Raw genomic sequence first — 15,022 nt, forward strand, 5'->3', positions numbered from 1 at the left:
AATTTTCAGGTATCGCCAAACTCATTATGTGGGCTACTATGCGTTTATTAAAGAGAATACGATTTTTAGAAAATCCCTTATATAATTTACTGGCCTTTTTGACATTGTTATAACTATTGATGCGTTGCTATAAGTTATAACTATTGATGCTTTCTTCTCTTTTAATATATACCTACGGGGATACACTTACCGACCCTAACCAACAAAACAATTTGTATCATTTGATGACCCAAGTCATAATTCAAAGGGAAAAATCGCATGGAAATAATATATAGGGAATATTCCGACATAAGGGCATGAAGTGATCAAATTGTCTAAAATAAGGAGTTTTGGCCAAGACTGCTTGAATGGCTCAAAAGAATTGCTCTGCTTGGATGACAAAGGGCCGCAAAAAGATCACTTACCTAATATAGTCGAACAATTTGAATTCACTCTAATTCGTCTCTGTCGATCGTCCTATTTGGGAAAGATGACAAGTTCGAGTAGATGTAGATCGCCCACGTGGACCTACTGGATTCGTGGTACTGTACACAAACATTGTGTGTACACATTTGTTCCGGTGCTCTTTTTTCCAATTAGTTTTCTTCTGCTTATTCGTTTTGCTATGACCTCATCTATTTGCTTTTTGGCCCCATTTGTAATATCCAATACAGGATTCGATGCTTGGTGCTTCCCGAGGACGTCATGCCATGGGGGGAGGCCCTCAGTAAATCCAATGAAGCAGAATTTCTTGAGCTATCTAAACATCAAAGCTGGTTATGTGGTTTGGACTATGTTCGACGCGGTGGACGAGACATTTAAAAACATCATGCAAAAACAAGTCGAGATTCAATTGGTGGGTTGGGTGAGAAATGTAGGCGATTTTGTATAGTGACACAAAGGTAATGGAGACGAAAACATCAAGACGACCACAACCTTCGGACTTGCTATTTTGGTGCTTCAGAAAATGGAAATCGCAAATGATGTGCAACTCTCGGTCGTGAATCCCAAGAGACAAGAGGTAGCGGCCAGTGAGCATCGATGGCATTTTTGCTTTGCTTTTCTTCCTTTTCTTCTTCAATTGGAAGAGGGGCGTTAGTTCTTCCCTTTTCGTTAAAGCTGTAGATATACAGTTCAAGATTTGTAGGATATTGAGAATAATTTTCTGGAGATCTTAGATTTATGGTAACCTCCGTAATTGGTGCTTTGGAATCTTCGATGAAGATTGACATTTAAAACCATTCAATTTTAAAATTAACTCAAACCTAACAGATTTACTATAATTTCAAAAACTACCTTTTAGCGTCAAAAAGAAGAAGGCTCGACCTTTTTCTTATAAATCCCCCTCCCCTTTGTTAGCTTCCGTCCATTCTCATCTACTCTGAGAGATAAAGAGAGATTCCGGCTGTGTTCGACCGATTTCCAAGAGTAACGTCCACTTCATCAGGGCCATCGTTCACTCTGGGTTTGCTCATCACAGATAAGTGGTGATGTGATGAGCAACCCCAGAGTGGACAATGCACCTGAGAAGGTGGAGTAGGAGAGACGAGGAGCTTGTTGGCAGTCGGGAGTAAGTTTTCCTTTCTGTCCCTCTTCTGCTTCCGGTTCTCTCCATGTCATTTATCTTCTCCTTTAAGAATTTGCTTTCGTAAAGAGACAGTTTTCACGTACGAGAACTTTGCTTTCACGTACGTTTTTATTTGCATCTGCCACGAACAAGATGGACCACCGTCACTTCATCCTTTCGCGCACGCTCACGCGCACGTTTGTTTGAAGAACAACATATTTAACAGAATTCTTTGGGCATTGATTTTCTGGTGAAGGTCTGGCTTCTTAATACGTTGGACAACATGTGTTACTTGATGAGTCCTAATGTGATTTGCAAAATTTCTTGGTATACTTTTGCCTTGGTTTACCATAACAAGATTGGCCAAGGTAAATTCATGCTAACACCTTTTCTTGTTATGGCGAAATCTGTTTTAAGTTTCTGTGCTACTTTGGCAACTTGTCGTCTATCTATCTCCATCTTCACTGTTGTAAAGTGAATGTTCGGACCGAGTGTCGCCGCTCGTGGATTGACTTCTTGAACGCACATTCGCCTCAGTCTCGTCTAGGAACCTCATGAAGGAATCCGGCTTCGTGGATTGTGTGGCACTGCGATCCGTTTCCACAACCTCCTTGAAATTTTGGATTCCGTAAAAAAGGTCCTTTTTACATATTTTTGGACCCTAAAAAAAAAAAAGGATCGCATTTCTTTGAAGATTTCTTTGTCGCATTTCCTATGTATAGAGATTCTGTTTGGTTCAAATGATGGTTGAGGAGTGTATTGAGCCGAGCGAGATTAGATTCTCAACTTTTGTCGTCAGATGTGTGAAATTTTTGAATATAACACTCATCATTGCAATTGAAACAAAAGGATGTGTCTCGTTTACTGAGTAAAAAAAAAGGAGTCTTATCAAATCCGATTTCCTTAAAAAAAATAAGGCTCCTATCTTTATTTTTTGGCTAGATAATGAGGAAAAGATAGGGAACAATGTTGAAGAAAGGGCATAAAAGAGTGGCATAAAAGATATGGAACACATTAGTAAACTTCATTTGTCTTCAATTAAATTGAAAGAAAAAAAGAAAAAAAAAGAAAGAAAGAAGAAAGAGCGGAAAAAAGGAAAAAGATGCTAAAAAAGCAAGCCTTGCCTTTCTTTAGAACCGAATAAAGAAAATTGAAATAAGAAAAAAAGAATAGAAAAAATTGACAAAAAGAGAGAGAGAAAAAAAAAGTCAACTGCATTGTATGTTGAGTGGGATGCATTTTTCACGAGTAAAATGCTCTTTAAAAAGAAAATAAGCAATTAAATTACAATTCACAAAACTTCTTCATGACAGATCATATGATGTCTTCACATAAAAATAAGGTCGAATAAATCGATATCTTTCTTCACGATATGTATGACTTTTCCAATTTACTATTGAGATAATCATTTTAATCATTTAAGCTCCATTTGTTTCATGAAAAATGAATTATTTATTTCGCAAACCTGATTTGATTTATGTTAATAGAAGTGTGGAAGAGTCTGAATTAAGAAGAGGATTCCATACTTCTTTCTCTCATTTTTATTGTAACATGTAATTTACAATTTTTGTCAATCTAGAAAACTTTACAACTTATATAATTGCCCATTACTTATATACATTTATAGTCTCGGGGTTATTTTATCTTAAACTTTTAGTTTGTTTCGGATATCTGAGTGAGGTGCTTAATGAACAAGTGAATTTTGGCCCAACCTCGAGTTCGACAAATGCTACTGAAATTGAAAAGAATGAAAAAGGAGTTAATAAAGAAGGGATAAGATTTTGACCCGAAAAAAAAAAAAAAAAAGGGCCACCGTCTATATAAATTACTCTCATTATAAAAGCTTTCCCCCGTTTTTTTTTTTTCCCCATTTTTTCCTTAAAGAAAAATAATTTAAAAGAAGAAAAGAAAGAGAAATGGCTATCCTCCAAGATCGTCACCCCAAGCCCCTGAAGCGGAGGAGCTCCGCCTCTCTTCAGCCGCACGGGAAGGTGGGTTTGTGTCTTTTTCTCTCGTTCTCGTTCTCGATTTCCTTTCTTTCCTCCTTTTTCACCGTCGGAACGTCTACGTATCAGAATATCAGCAATCCCAGAGTGAACGAGCAATGGCGGAAAGGGCATGACTCTTCTGCTTTCTTGCTTTCTTGGTTCCCTGGCGACGAATTTGCACTGTTGGCCAAGCTGGGAGGCCATAAAAAGGTACTACGTGGAGAATATCTTGCTTGAAATATTTCCTCATTCAAATATGTGCACATAAGAAGAAGAAGGACTTGTGGTTTGAGAACTGCTAGATTGATACTTCTATGTTGTATATTGGTACAGCTTCTTTATGTTGTGCATTGAAGTCTATGATGCTGCCGTGCGGTTTTAGTAGAACAGTTTTCTCATTCAAATAAGTGCACATTAAGAAAAAAAGGACTTGTGGTTCGAAACCGCTAGATTGGTACGTCTATCTTGCATCTTGGCAAGACCTGTCTCTGCCACAGCTTCTTTATGTTGATGTCCTCATTGGAATAGCATAAATCTCCATTGCGGAACTTATGGGGCCAATATTGTCTCCTAAAAATGGCGGGGTACGGAATACTCATTTTGTAGTTGTTTTCGCATCATTATGCTTCTAAACCATTCTCTTACATTTATGAAGTCTGTTGCCAACTTTTACTTCACTTGTCGCTGCAATTGTGGTTACAAATTCCGGTCCCTGAGTGATGAGAGTAAGAGTACATGGTATTCTCATCTTCAGTATGCGTTAGGTGATTCTAGTGGGAAAGGGAGTTGGGGATGATTTCAGGCAATGGCAACAACCGCAGGAAGTTCTTCTTGGCAAAGCCATTTCTTTCGTGATTTTCCTCTCGTTTTCAACTTGTTTCCTTCTATTTGTCTGTGTTTAATGAGCTGATTGTCTTGTGACACATTGACAGGGAGTACTATGCTAATTAACGATGTTGAAATGAATTTCCTCTCTCGTGTAAAAGTTGGTCTAGACTCACCTGATGCTTTTTATGGCAGGGTGTTTCTGGAATAGCTCTTCCGTCTGGTTCTACCATACTTTACTCTGGAAGGCAAGACGGGACTCTGAGAATCTGGGATTGCCACACCGGTCAATGTGTTCAAGTCATCGATCTAGGCGGGGAAGTCGGGTGCTTTACCTGTGAAGGTCCTTGGGTGTTTGTCGGCATGCGTAATATTGTTAAGGTGAGCCGTTTGCTGGATTTCTTCCACCTTTTTGCTGGTTAATCTTCTTTGGCATTTCTTCATTCAAGTGAGTTACTGAGCTTTATCTGTTGCCTCCTCCTATAGGCGTGGAATAGCCAGCATGGTGGGAGCTATGATCTGCGTGCAGCAGGACAAGTCCTAGCTATGGAAGTTGGGAATAAAATGCTTTTTGCTGGAGTCCAGGTAATTGATTATTAGAAAGTGGTCCCCCTTAGTCGTCTACGCTTGTATGATCACTGACCGCCTCTCGCTGTATACTCGTGCTGAAATTTATTGGCTTTGGATGGCTTAAATGCAGGATGGTTCTGTGTTGATGTGGAAAGGAGTTAGCGACGCGGACCCATTTCAGATGGCTGCACCGCTCAGGGGTCACACTGGGGGCGTGGTCTCGCTAATTGTTGGGCGCAACCGGTTATATTCTTGTTCAATTGACGAGACAATAAGGGTGAGGTGGTTTATCGGAGATGTCTCTGTCATGCCTTCCTGCCCTTGTAGTTAAAGTTTTCCTTGGCATCTCTACTATTGGTTGGCTCGTTACGATCCCTCGCATCTATTCTTGTTTTGCCCCCTGCAGGCGTGGCACTTGCACACTCTGGTGTGCCTTCAGGAGCTTGTTGGACATACTGATGCGGTGATGGCACTTCTTTTCTGGGACTAGTACTTGATATCGGCTTCTCTGGATCGCACGGTTAAAGTCTGGGTTGCCACCGAAGGAGGCAGTTTGGAAGTTGCCCACACACATCAGGAGGACCAAGTATGTTGCTTGCTACGCTGTTCTTTGTCTTTTTTTTTTTTTTCGTGCTCGAGTTTTGTTTTATTGACTTCGTATGAGCAAAGCGCGTGAGCACATGGACCTGTTGTCACAGTTTTTAGACTGCAATGATGCGCAAAATTTTCTCTCGTCTGCTTTTCGATTGAACATCTGCAGCTAAAGAATGACAACCTGGATAATGTGGAATGAAGCTTTGTAGTCTGGCCATACTGTCATTGTACCTTAATGTGGAGTAGACATGAATTTTGTCACCTCATCTTCTTCCACCTGGCGATGCTTTTTAGTTTCTTAGTGCGCTCCTAGTCTCATGGAAGAGATGCAATATATATCCAACATAATTTTGTCCGGCGCAGGGTATTGTTGCACTATCAGGGGTGAATGATGCACGGGGTAAGAGAAACCTTCTCAGTGCATGCAAGGGCAACACTGTTGGCTTGTACGAGTTCCCATCGTAAGTCCGAAATAATTTCTGCAACTGGTTTGACATCATTTTATTTATTTATTTTCTCTCTCTCTATTAAGACTGTTCTCTTCTTCTGTTTGGCTTACTTTGTGCATCGGGATTTAGGACTGTTCAGGCTGGTCCTGGAGGCCTCTTCTTTATGGGAGACGCCACGGGGATGCTGACGGTTTGGAACTGGATGGATATGTAACATTTCTTTTTCGCTTTTCCTTTCTGAATTGAGAATAAACGGTGGAAGAAACTGTGCTGCTTTCTTTGAATGAACATGTAACGGTGTCCGATAATCTTAGAGGATCTTCTTTTTCAATTCGAATTTATGGCAAGCGCATAATGGGTTTGGAGGTTCTGGTCTTAAAATTTTTCTCCCTCTGTCATCTCTAACCTCAATAACATTTGCAAGCTTAATAACTAATTCACTTATCGGTATGTCTGAAGTACTTGTTCCTTCTCTGAGTTGTAGACGTGAGGGCAAAAAGAGTGCTGGCACAACAGTAGGAACCTACTTCTCACGAATGAAATACATCTTCTTCAGCCAATCATTGTTACGGATATCATAGCTCGAGAGATTCTGCTTCATTGGAGTTACTGAGGGCCTTCCCTGATGGCATAACGTCCTCGTGAAGCACCAAGCATCGAATCCTGAATTAAATCTAACAAATGGGGCAAAAACCAAGTAGATGTGGTCATAGCAAAACGAATAAGCAGAAGAAAATTACTTGATAAAAACAGCATAGCAAAACGAATAAGCAGAAGAAAATTACTTGATAAAAACGGCACCCGAACAAAATGCTGTACACACAATGTGTAAAAGCTATTGTGTAACATATCACGAATCCAGTAGGTCCACAATCGCAATCCATATCTCCTCAAACTTGTCATCTTTTCCAAATAGGACAATGAAAAGAGCCGAATTAGAGTGAATTCAAATTGTTCAACCATATTAGGCAAGTGGTCTTTGCATGGCCCTTTGTCATCCAAGCAAAGCAATTCTTTTGAGCCGTTCAGGCAATCTTTCTATGGCCACTTCTTTGATGGACGAAATGAATAGTCACATGCTCGTGTCACGGGCCAAGAGATTGTGATTGACCTGTGCGGCGACTCGGGCTTCCTTTGGATCGTTGGAGCACCCGAGCTAAGCCTTTTTTCTATATTCGTCGCCTTTGCCTTTCTAATCTGAATTGGAGCCCGAGCTAAGCCTTTTCTCTATATTTTTCGCTTTTCTAACCTGGATCGTGTAGAGAGCTAAGCCTTTTCTCTATATTCGTCTCCTTTCTAACCTGGATCGTGTAGAGAGAGAAGATTGAGAGGGAGAGGCTCTGGAATGCTTTCTATTTCTTTTGTGGATGATCAAATTAAAAGGATGACTCCCTTTATATAGGAGGGGGCCTCAGATTACAACCATAGATCTAGATGTCATCTAACGGCATAGACTTCATCTACCGATTCCCCAACCAACGACACTAAATAGGAAGGTTCTAGAACTTTGCCAAATTACCGACTCACCTGTCCTTGGAAACCTTCTAAAAAATTATTTAAACTAGTAGAAAACCCTAGACAAACCTAGGGGACCAAGACATAGCAAGTCTTGGTGCATCTCTCGGCCATCCGCATGACCGTTTCGGGCACGAAAACCTCGGCCCGTGTCATTCTCTCCCATCCATTCAAGCGCCGTCCTCGGTGCTCTTGTCTCGGGCCGTTTCTTTGCAGCGGAATTTTTGTTTTGGCCGTCCGCATCCTTGAAAGACTACAATTGTTTTACTGCCAATTAACTTTTAGCTGACCATTTAAATAGTGGATTAAATAGGAGAAAGAAAAAGGAAGTCGATATTCAACTCGACAAAGTACACAATTAAATTTTGCCGAGGCTGCATCTAGGTGGCGGCTACCTCTTTGGACAAATTACCAATATATTGCCTTACCTCGAGGAGAGGCCCATTCTAGCAATGTAATGTCCAAGGTAGCACACTTAAAGGTAGGACTTAAAGAGATGGTAAAGTATAAAAAAAAAAATCATAAATCTATTGTATTAGTGTCAATTCAGTTATAAACCTTTCAATTTGATCAATTTAGTTCTAAAAATTTTGTATTTGTGCCAATTGAGTCCATCAATTCAACCTTGGACGAAAATCGCCGACGTAGACGTCGCCCATCCTACGTGACACAATCGATGCTGACGTGAATATTTTTATAATTTTATAATTATTCAATTTGTAATATTAGATAAAAAAAGAAAATAGAGAATATATGGAGAAAATAAAAGAAAATTTATATTAAATATTAATAAAAATATATTCGTGTCAATGCCAGCTATATCACATAAGATGGATGGCATCCAAGTTAGCAATTTTCAATCAAAATTGATGGGATAAACTGAATTGGCACAAATACAAAAGATTTAGGACTAAATTGATCCAATTATAAGATTTTTACTACTAAAATGGATCCAATAACATATTCGATTTATTATTGTATAGCCAATAAATGTTGTTTGATGCAATCGTGACTGACCAATTTCGAAGGATTAACTAACATAGAGGGGAAAAATAGAATTGCTAGGACATTAAGTATTACAAATTGATTGACTACACAAATCCTTGCTTTTAGTGAAACTAAACTTGCACCCACCGGCTGGTGGCCGCGCCGGTTTGCGCTCGGTTCCTTTCATGAGAGGTCCCGGGTTCAAAACTTCATGGTGCCGGATATACTTTGTGGACACCTCGGTTATAAAAAAAAAAAAAAAAACTTGCAAGTTCGATTTTGAATTGCGAGATATACTTCATTCATAGTCTGTGTTATAAGTGGTTTCGTACTCACCACATGACGTTTTTACTTCACATCCGTAATCATTATGTGATCTGCGATCCAACCAAAATTTGTAATCTCAATTTTTGGTTTTCTTTTGTGTTTAGATTTGAAAAGAATGGGAAAAAACTGAAAGCGTATTCATATATATTATAAAAAACAATACGGATCATACAACCACCAATCATTTTGACTCTCGTTGACACACGACTTCTAATCGGCGTTTTGCTTAGAAAATTCATTAAAAGTACAATAAATATTCATAAAATGGAAGCCTTGGCCAAGCAGCCTAAGAAACCAATTTTGAACCAAAAATAATTTTTTGAGTACTTTTGGTACTTTTTAATGTTTTTCATGTATCGGATAAATACCCAAAAATTATAAGAAAAAATGGCATTTATGATCACAAAAATATGAAAAAATAGCTTGTATTTTTCTTTTAATTTCCTTTCCATTTTGGCCATTTAAAATTTTGAAATTTCAATTTTGGGTCACAAGAGTCTTCATAAACATAAACCCAAATTCAGCCAAAAAATTACATTTTGAGTCCTTTTACTTCTATTTTCACTTTTTTCAAGTCATGACATTTGCCTCTAATGCCTCATATTGCATTTCAATCTAATTGTTTGAAAAAAAGAACAATTTTGGCAAAAAGCACTTAATTGCACTTTTTATTTTCAATCTAGTCCCTGATTTTCACTCTAAGTACAATTGGTCAATTTTTTAGAGATGTTCATGCGAATCGAAGAACACTCCCGAATGTTTTTCATCATCTTGAATCTATCGGTGGGGTCCGATCAGTTCGATTTGGTCGTTTGGGGTTTGGATTATTGAAATATCATTTCTGGAGCAATTTTAAAATTTGGGGGTTTCGCATTAAATAAGGTGTCGGCACGTACGGACGAGAAGCGATGACAAGTTGGCAGAAGTCCCCACGATCCCAAAAATTTTCAGAGATAGATACAACCGACTAGAGAGGGTTTTCGAGGGGAGATTCAGTGGCAACATATTCCAAACCGATGGGGAACGACTCAGAGAGAAGGTGAAAACACGAAAAAAAAAAACTCTCGCCGAGCTGGTGCGACTGCCATTGAAGGGAGAAGCCGTGAGCTTCGATTGAAGATTTCTTTGCAACCAGGCAATATCAAGACCTCAGATCACTCTATAAAGCTTCTTATAGCTGCGAAGAGTAACATGATCCCCTCAGTTTTGAGTTTCATCGTCGGAAAATGTATTTACCATTTTTGCCGAACTTAGTTAAGCTTTAATGGAGAATCTTGCATCCGGCTTTCTTTCTCATTTTACTTGTTCATTTTACACTTAGTCGTCCCTAAGCTTGTTCACACCTTTTGTTTCCATAATCAAACCACTATGAGTATTGGTTCGGTCACGACCTCGCGACTTCAAACCAATGATCACCAAAGCTTTGGGATCATCGATAAGTTTTGTTGACCTTACTACATGCTGCTCGATGGATTACACCTGAGTTTTTACGACAAAAATGCTAGGTTCAAGCGTCATCATAACTGTGTCTGTATGAGCTGGATTAGGCTAGTTCTAGGTAGATTTTTGTGCTGAATCTGAGATATGTTGCAAGATTTGAGGTTTAGAAATATTAGGCTTCAAATTGCCTTGTCTCGTGCTAGTTTTGGGCATTGTTTAGTATCTCCGGCGGATTTTCCAGCATGTTCGCCAAAAAATCAACCCTCCAGTCATCTTCCCCGGTCTTGACCGAGTCAACGCCGCGACAGAAATAAAAAATAAATAAATACCAATCGGACATACACGATCTGGCCTCGCGTCGCGATTTGGTAATTTTCAAAAATAAAAAATGGATTTTCTGATGTAAAAGTTGATTTTTGAAAATAAAAATAAAAGTTCGATCGAACGGCCGCGATTTGACCAAGTAACACGATTGTGAATTTTCTGTAAATAAAATTGAAAATAAAAATCCTTTTTATAATTATATAACCCAAGTTTGGCCACGTGTCACCATCTTAGCCATCCATTCCTTTTTCAAAAATAAAAAATTCGTTTTTGATCCAGCGGCTTGCATTTGGCCACATGGCACAATCTAGAGTGTCGGATTGAAAATCGACAGGAAAAAAAGAATAAAAATAAAAAATATTTAAAAATTCAAAATCCTTAAAGTTAAACTACGTTGTTTTGGTGTTAGGCCAACCAACGACCTGTAGGGTCTGGACCGAGTCAACCCAACCCGGTCCAGATATTTTTTCAATAAAAAATTTTAAAAATAAAAAATTTTAAAAAATCCAAAAAAATGAAAATTTCATAAAAAATTATAAAAATTTGAAAAAAGTCCCAAAAAATTAGAAAAATCTCAAAAACTAGAAATGAGTCCATTAAATGACCAATCCTAGTTTTGACAAATTTTCCCTCTCATTATTTTGAAAATGATGATTTTGCCCCTTGGGGGCGAATTGTCTTGAAAATTTCCAAAGATTCCCAAAAATTTCAAAAAAATTAAAAAATTAGGAAATGGGTCCATTCAACTTGCCAATCCCATATTTTGATGAATTTGACTTTTGATTCTTACTAAAATGACAATTTGGCTCTTATGGCAAGTCATTCCCAAAAATTCAGAAAATCTCACAAAATTACGAAAATTAGGAAATATGTACATTCAACTGGCCAATGCTATTCTCGGAGATTCTGATTCCAAATATTTTCAAAATGATAATTTTGCCTCTTTGGGAAATTGTTCACAAATCTGCCCAAAATCCTTCCAAATAAGAAACACCTTCTCTAAGCCATTAGGGCTTTATTATGGATGTCATGTCATTGATTTCATGTATTTTATTCACATGTTTGGACCCTCGGTTTATACTCCCCTCTGCATGAGCTTTTAGATTTTAGGACACTACTCTTCTCAAATCATCTGCATGAAATTCATAGTTAGAAAAATCATTCAACTTAGGCACCGAAGGGTGTCAATGGAAACATTGACATAACTAAGTCCCCGTTCTCAAATCTCTACTTTCATTTGAGTCGTTTAACTTATTCCACCGTCCAATGAGGTTTCCCACCTACCTTCTCCAAAGTTCGATGGTGGCGCCAAAAGCGTTTACACTTACACACAGATCACAAGATCGCACCAAAGGTAGAAACTACTTTAAATCCCACCGTTGTACGATGTGAGGACTTGGGAGAGTCCAAACCAAGCTATGGATCATGATGGATCCTTTGAAATCGGTAATCATCCCTAAACCCGCTCGGCTCCTCAAGATGGAACGGACTTAGCGACTCCGCTAGGGACTCGGTTTTAAACCTTTAGTGGACTTGAGCCGATTAAAAAATTGCATGATTTTTCTAACTTGATTTTCTATAGATGCTCTTGAAGATGAGATATATTCGTTAACCACCACATTAGATGTTTTTAGATGAGAGAAATAAGGTACGGAGTTTTTATGCGTTTATTGAAGCGATGTCTGATTGAAATTGCTATGGTTGCTATTGCATTGTGGAGATCACGAGACTTCGCACACATCGGCAATCAAACCCCGATTGTAATCACCCTTAAGTTTATCTTAAATAGGGAAAGGGTACGAAAGGATCTTGTGTTTGATTATACTTGAGACTCTCGTATTCGTTCCTGCTCATAATCCCGATTGGTGATCTCTGCCCCTCTTGAGCAGGTACTTTTGAGGACGAATCTACTATATCTGGATCATGGGAGCCTTGACCTTATGTTCCATACCCTTTCTTTTGATTTTTAGAGTTTTGCCTTCACTTGTCTTATGCGCATGTTTGTGGACAATTGGTGTACCTAAAATCAAAAGTAAAAAATAAAAAATCTCTCGCTGATCATGCGAGTATGATTTCTCCCTTTACTTGTTCATTTAAGATTGGAGTTTCCTTCATCGGAAATTCGCGAAAATCAATTGAATCCCCTAGGTTTCTAGGCTTACAAATGGAAAATTTGGCAATGACTTTTGGTAATAAATCTTGGATACAAAGTTGAAACACCTATGATCCGTCCTTGAGTAATAGATGATTTGTCTAAATTTTCAATCATAGGTTTAAGATAACATTTTGGACATAAATTCTTTCAAGTCAAGATTAAGTTTTTTGCAAGCACAAAATTGAAATCACATTTCCAATAAGATTCAAATCACATTTTGTGTAATAGTTCCTTAAACAAGAATCACAGCATTTATACAAGAAAAATATCACAAAGCAAGCTTTCAAGATTAATGTCCCTATTTGGATATAAAGTCTTTGCAATTGAATGGGCATTCGATTGATAACCATGGATTGTTATTTTAATAAGTCCCCTCTTAATTTGTAATCTTGGCGAATATCAAAAACCCCGTAAATAGGGATTAAGGATATGTATCATCGCCTCGCTATCATCATAAGAGGCAGCTTCATTGAAAGATCATTTTTTCATTTAAACACCACCTTTGACAGGTTGTATGCGATGATCATTCATTGGAAATCCTCTTGTCTAACCACATGCAAGATGATGATGGAATGATGGTAAAACCGTAATCGTTCCAATAAAAATTTTGGATGTTATAATTGACTTGTCCATCCATTTCTCTTGTCAATAGGTCAAAATGGTTGAAGACCAAGGAATTGAATCTTGTTTTCCTTCAAATATAGAAAGAAGTTTAGCCACATCAAGTGCTACCACTATATTTGCAAGGACAATTGAAATAAGCCCTAACTGGATGATTCAATTCATACCTGCGACAAACTCATTGTTTAGACTTTTTTGTGCGTGGAGTTCTTCAAAATCTAAGGACACTTCGATGCAATTAGGAAAGCCGCGCTCAGTAACAAGCAACACCTTATGTGAAAAAGCCTTTTCACATGTGATACAATGTTCTTAGTATTGATAAAAGTTAATGTGAAGTTCGTGATACGAGAAAATATCATCTTAAGCTAATCAAGACCATGGTCAATTCATTAATTATCTGCAGAGAATGCCTACTAGGTATCATAAGATGTTACGAGAAACACATGAAGAGGAACCGGCACAGGAAAAGGCCGGCAAATGAGATGATGCATTTCTTCTTTCATCCGATCCTACCCTTCCTCCCGCGAAGTATGAACCCGATTGGGAGTTTTAATACCCTCAAATGGAAAACCGTAGCCAATCTCGATCTCTAAACTTTTGTATGATTGGTCTCAAGCTTCATCACGAGTCACTAATAAGAGTCGAAATTATTTTTCAGTTTGAGAATATAATTTGCAATTAATGGCAATTACGCAAATCAATTAATATGTCTAGTCACTTCACACCTCATTAGTGTATCTTTACTGCATAACATGCCATAGTATCTATGATAGTCAAGGATGCGCATGACAACACTTTTGGAGTAGAAATCTATTTAGTAACAACACTTCTAGAGTAAAAATCCATTTGATTACACAATATCATTTTTCTACTTCTGGATCATTTATTTGATTCAGAAATAGTTTTGGAGCCACTTGAAGAAATAAAAAAATTTACTTTTCTCTCGAAGTTGATTTCTAGAGCAAAATTGTTATCATATGTGCCCTAAGAATATGTTTTAGTACGGGCAAGAGCTTTTAGGTTCACATGCTCATCGATCAAGTATAGGAAAATGACACAAATGGTCCATGAACTTTAGTACAATATGCAATGTGGTCTATGAACCTTAGTTACATGTACGACGTGGTCCTTGAACTTTTAAATTGTTCAATCTAGTCTCTGGACTTTTGGTACATGTTCGGTTTAGTTCCTTGGACTAAACCGAACATGTACCAAAAGTCTAACAACCACATTGAACAAATTAAAAGTACATGGACCACATTGCATATTGAGGTAAAGTTCAGGCAATACATTGAAAAAATTAAAAGTGTAGAGATCAAATTACATATTAGGCCAAAGTTCGGAGGCCGTTTATGTCATTATTCCATTAGGTATAGTTCTAGAGGAAAGTTTTTTTCCCCATAGCCTATACGGTTTTAGACTTGGCTAAAGCGGGTCATGAAGCGACTCTATACACTTCTTTTCTTTTTCCCTATGTGCAGCTGCTGCAGGCAAGAAGAAATTTTGTCTTGCGGTACTAGACAGATTTTCCTTTCTATTTTAACCATAACGAAAGCTCCCTTTCTTGGATTTCTTTGTTCGGTTAAACTTGAACAATTATCCAACTCAATCAATACAAATCTCAAGATATATATTACATTCCACAAATTAATCTGTATCATTCAATTGGGTCGAATTTTGT

General features: G+C 38.0%; 1 pseudogene; it reads left to right on the forward strand.

Moving 5' to 3' along the window:
• Positions 1–3,462: 3,462 nt before the first annotated feature.
• Positions 3,463–6,186, forward strand: LOC125314751 (annotated as a pseudogene).
• Positions 6,187–15,022: the final 8,836 nt, after the last annotated feature.

Source organism: Rhodamnia argentea, chromosome 1 (assembly GCF_020921035.1).
Source record: "Rhodamnia argentea isolate NSW1041297 chromosome 1, ASM2092103v1, whole genome shotgun sequence".
Classification (NCBI taxonomy): domain Eukaryota; kingdom Viridiplantae; phylum Streptophyta; class Magnoliopsida; order Myrtales; family Myrtaceae; genus Rhodamnia; species Rhodamnia argentea.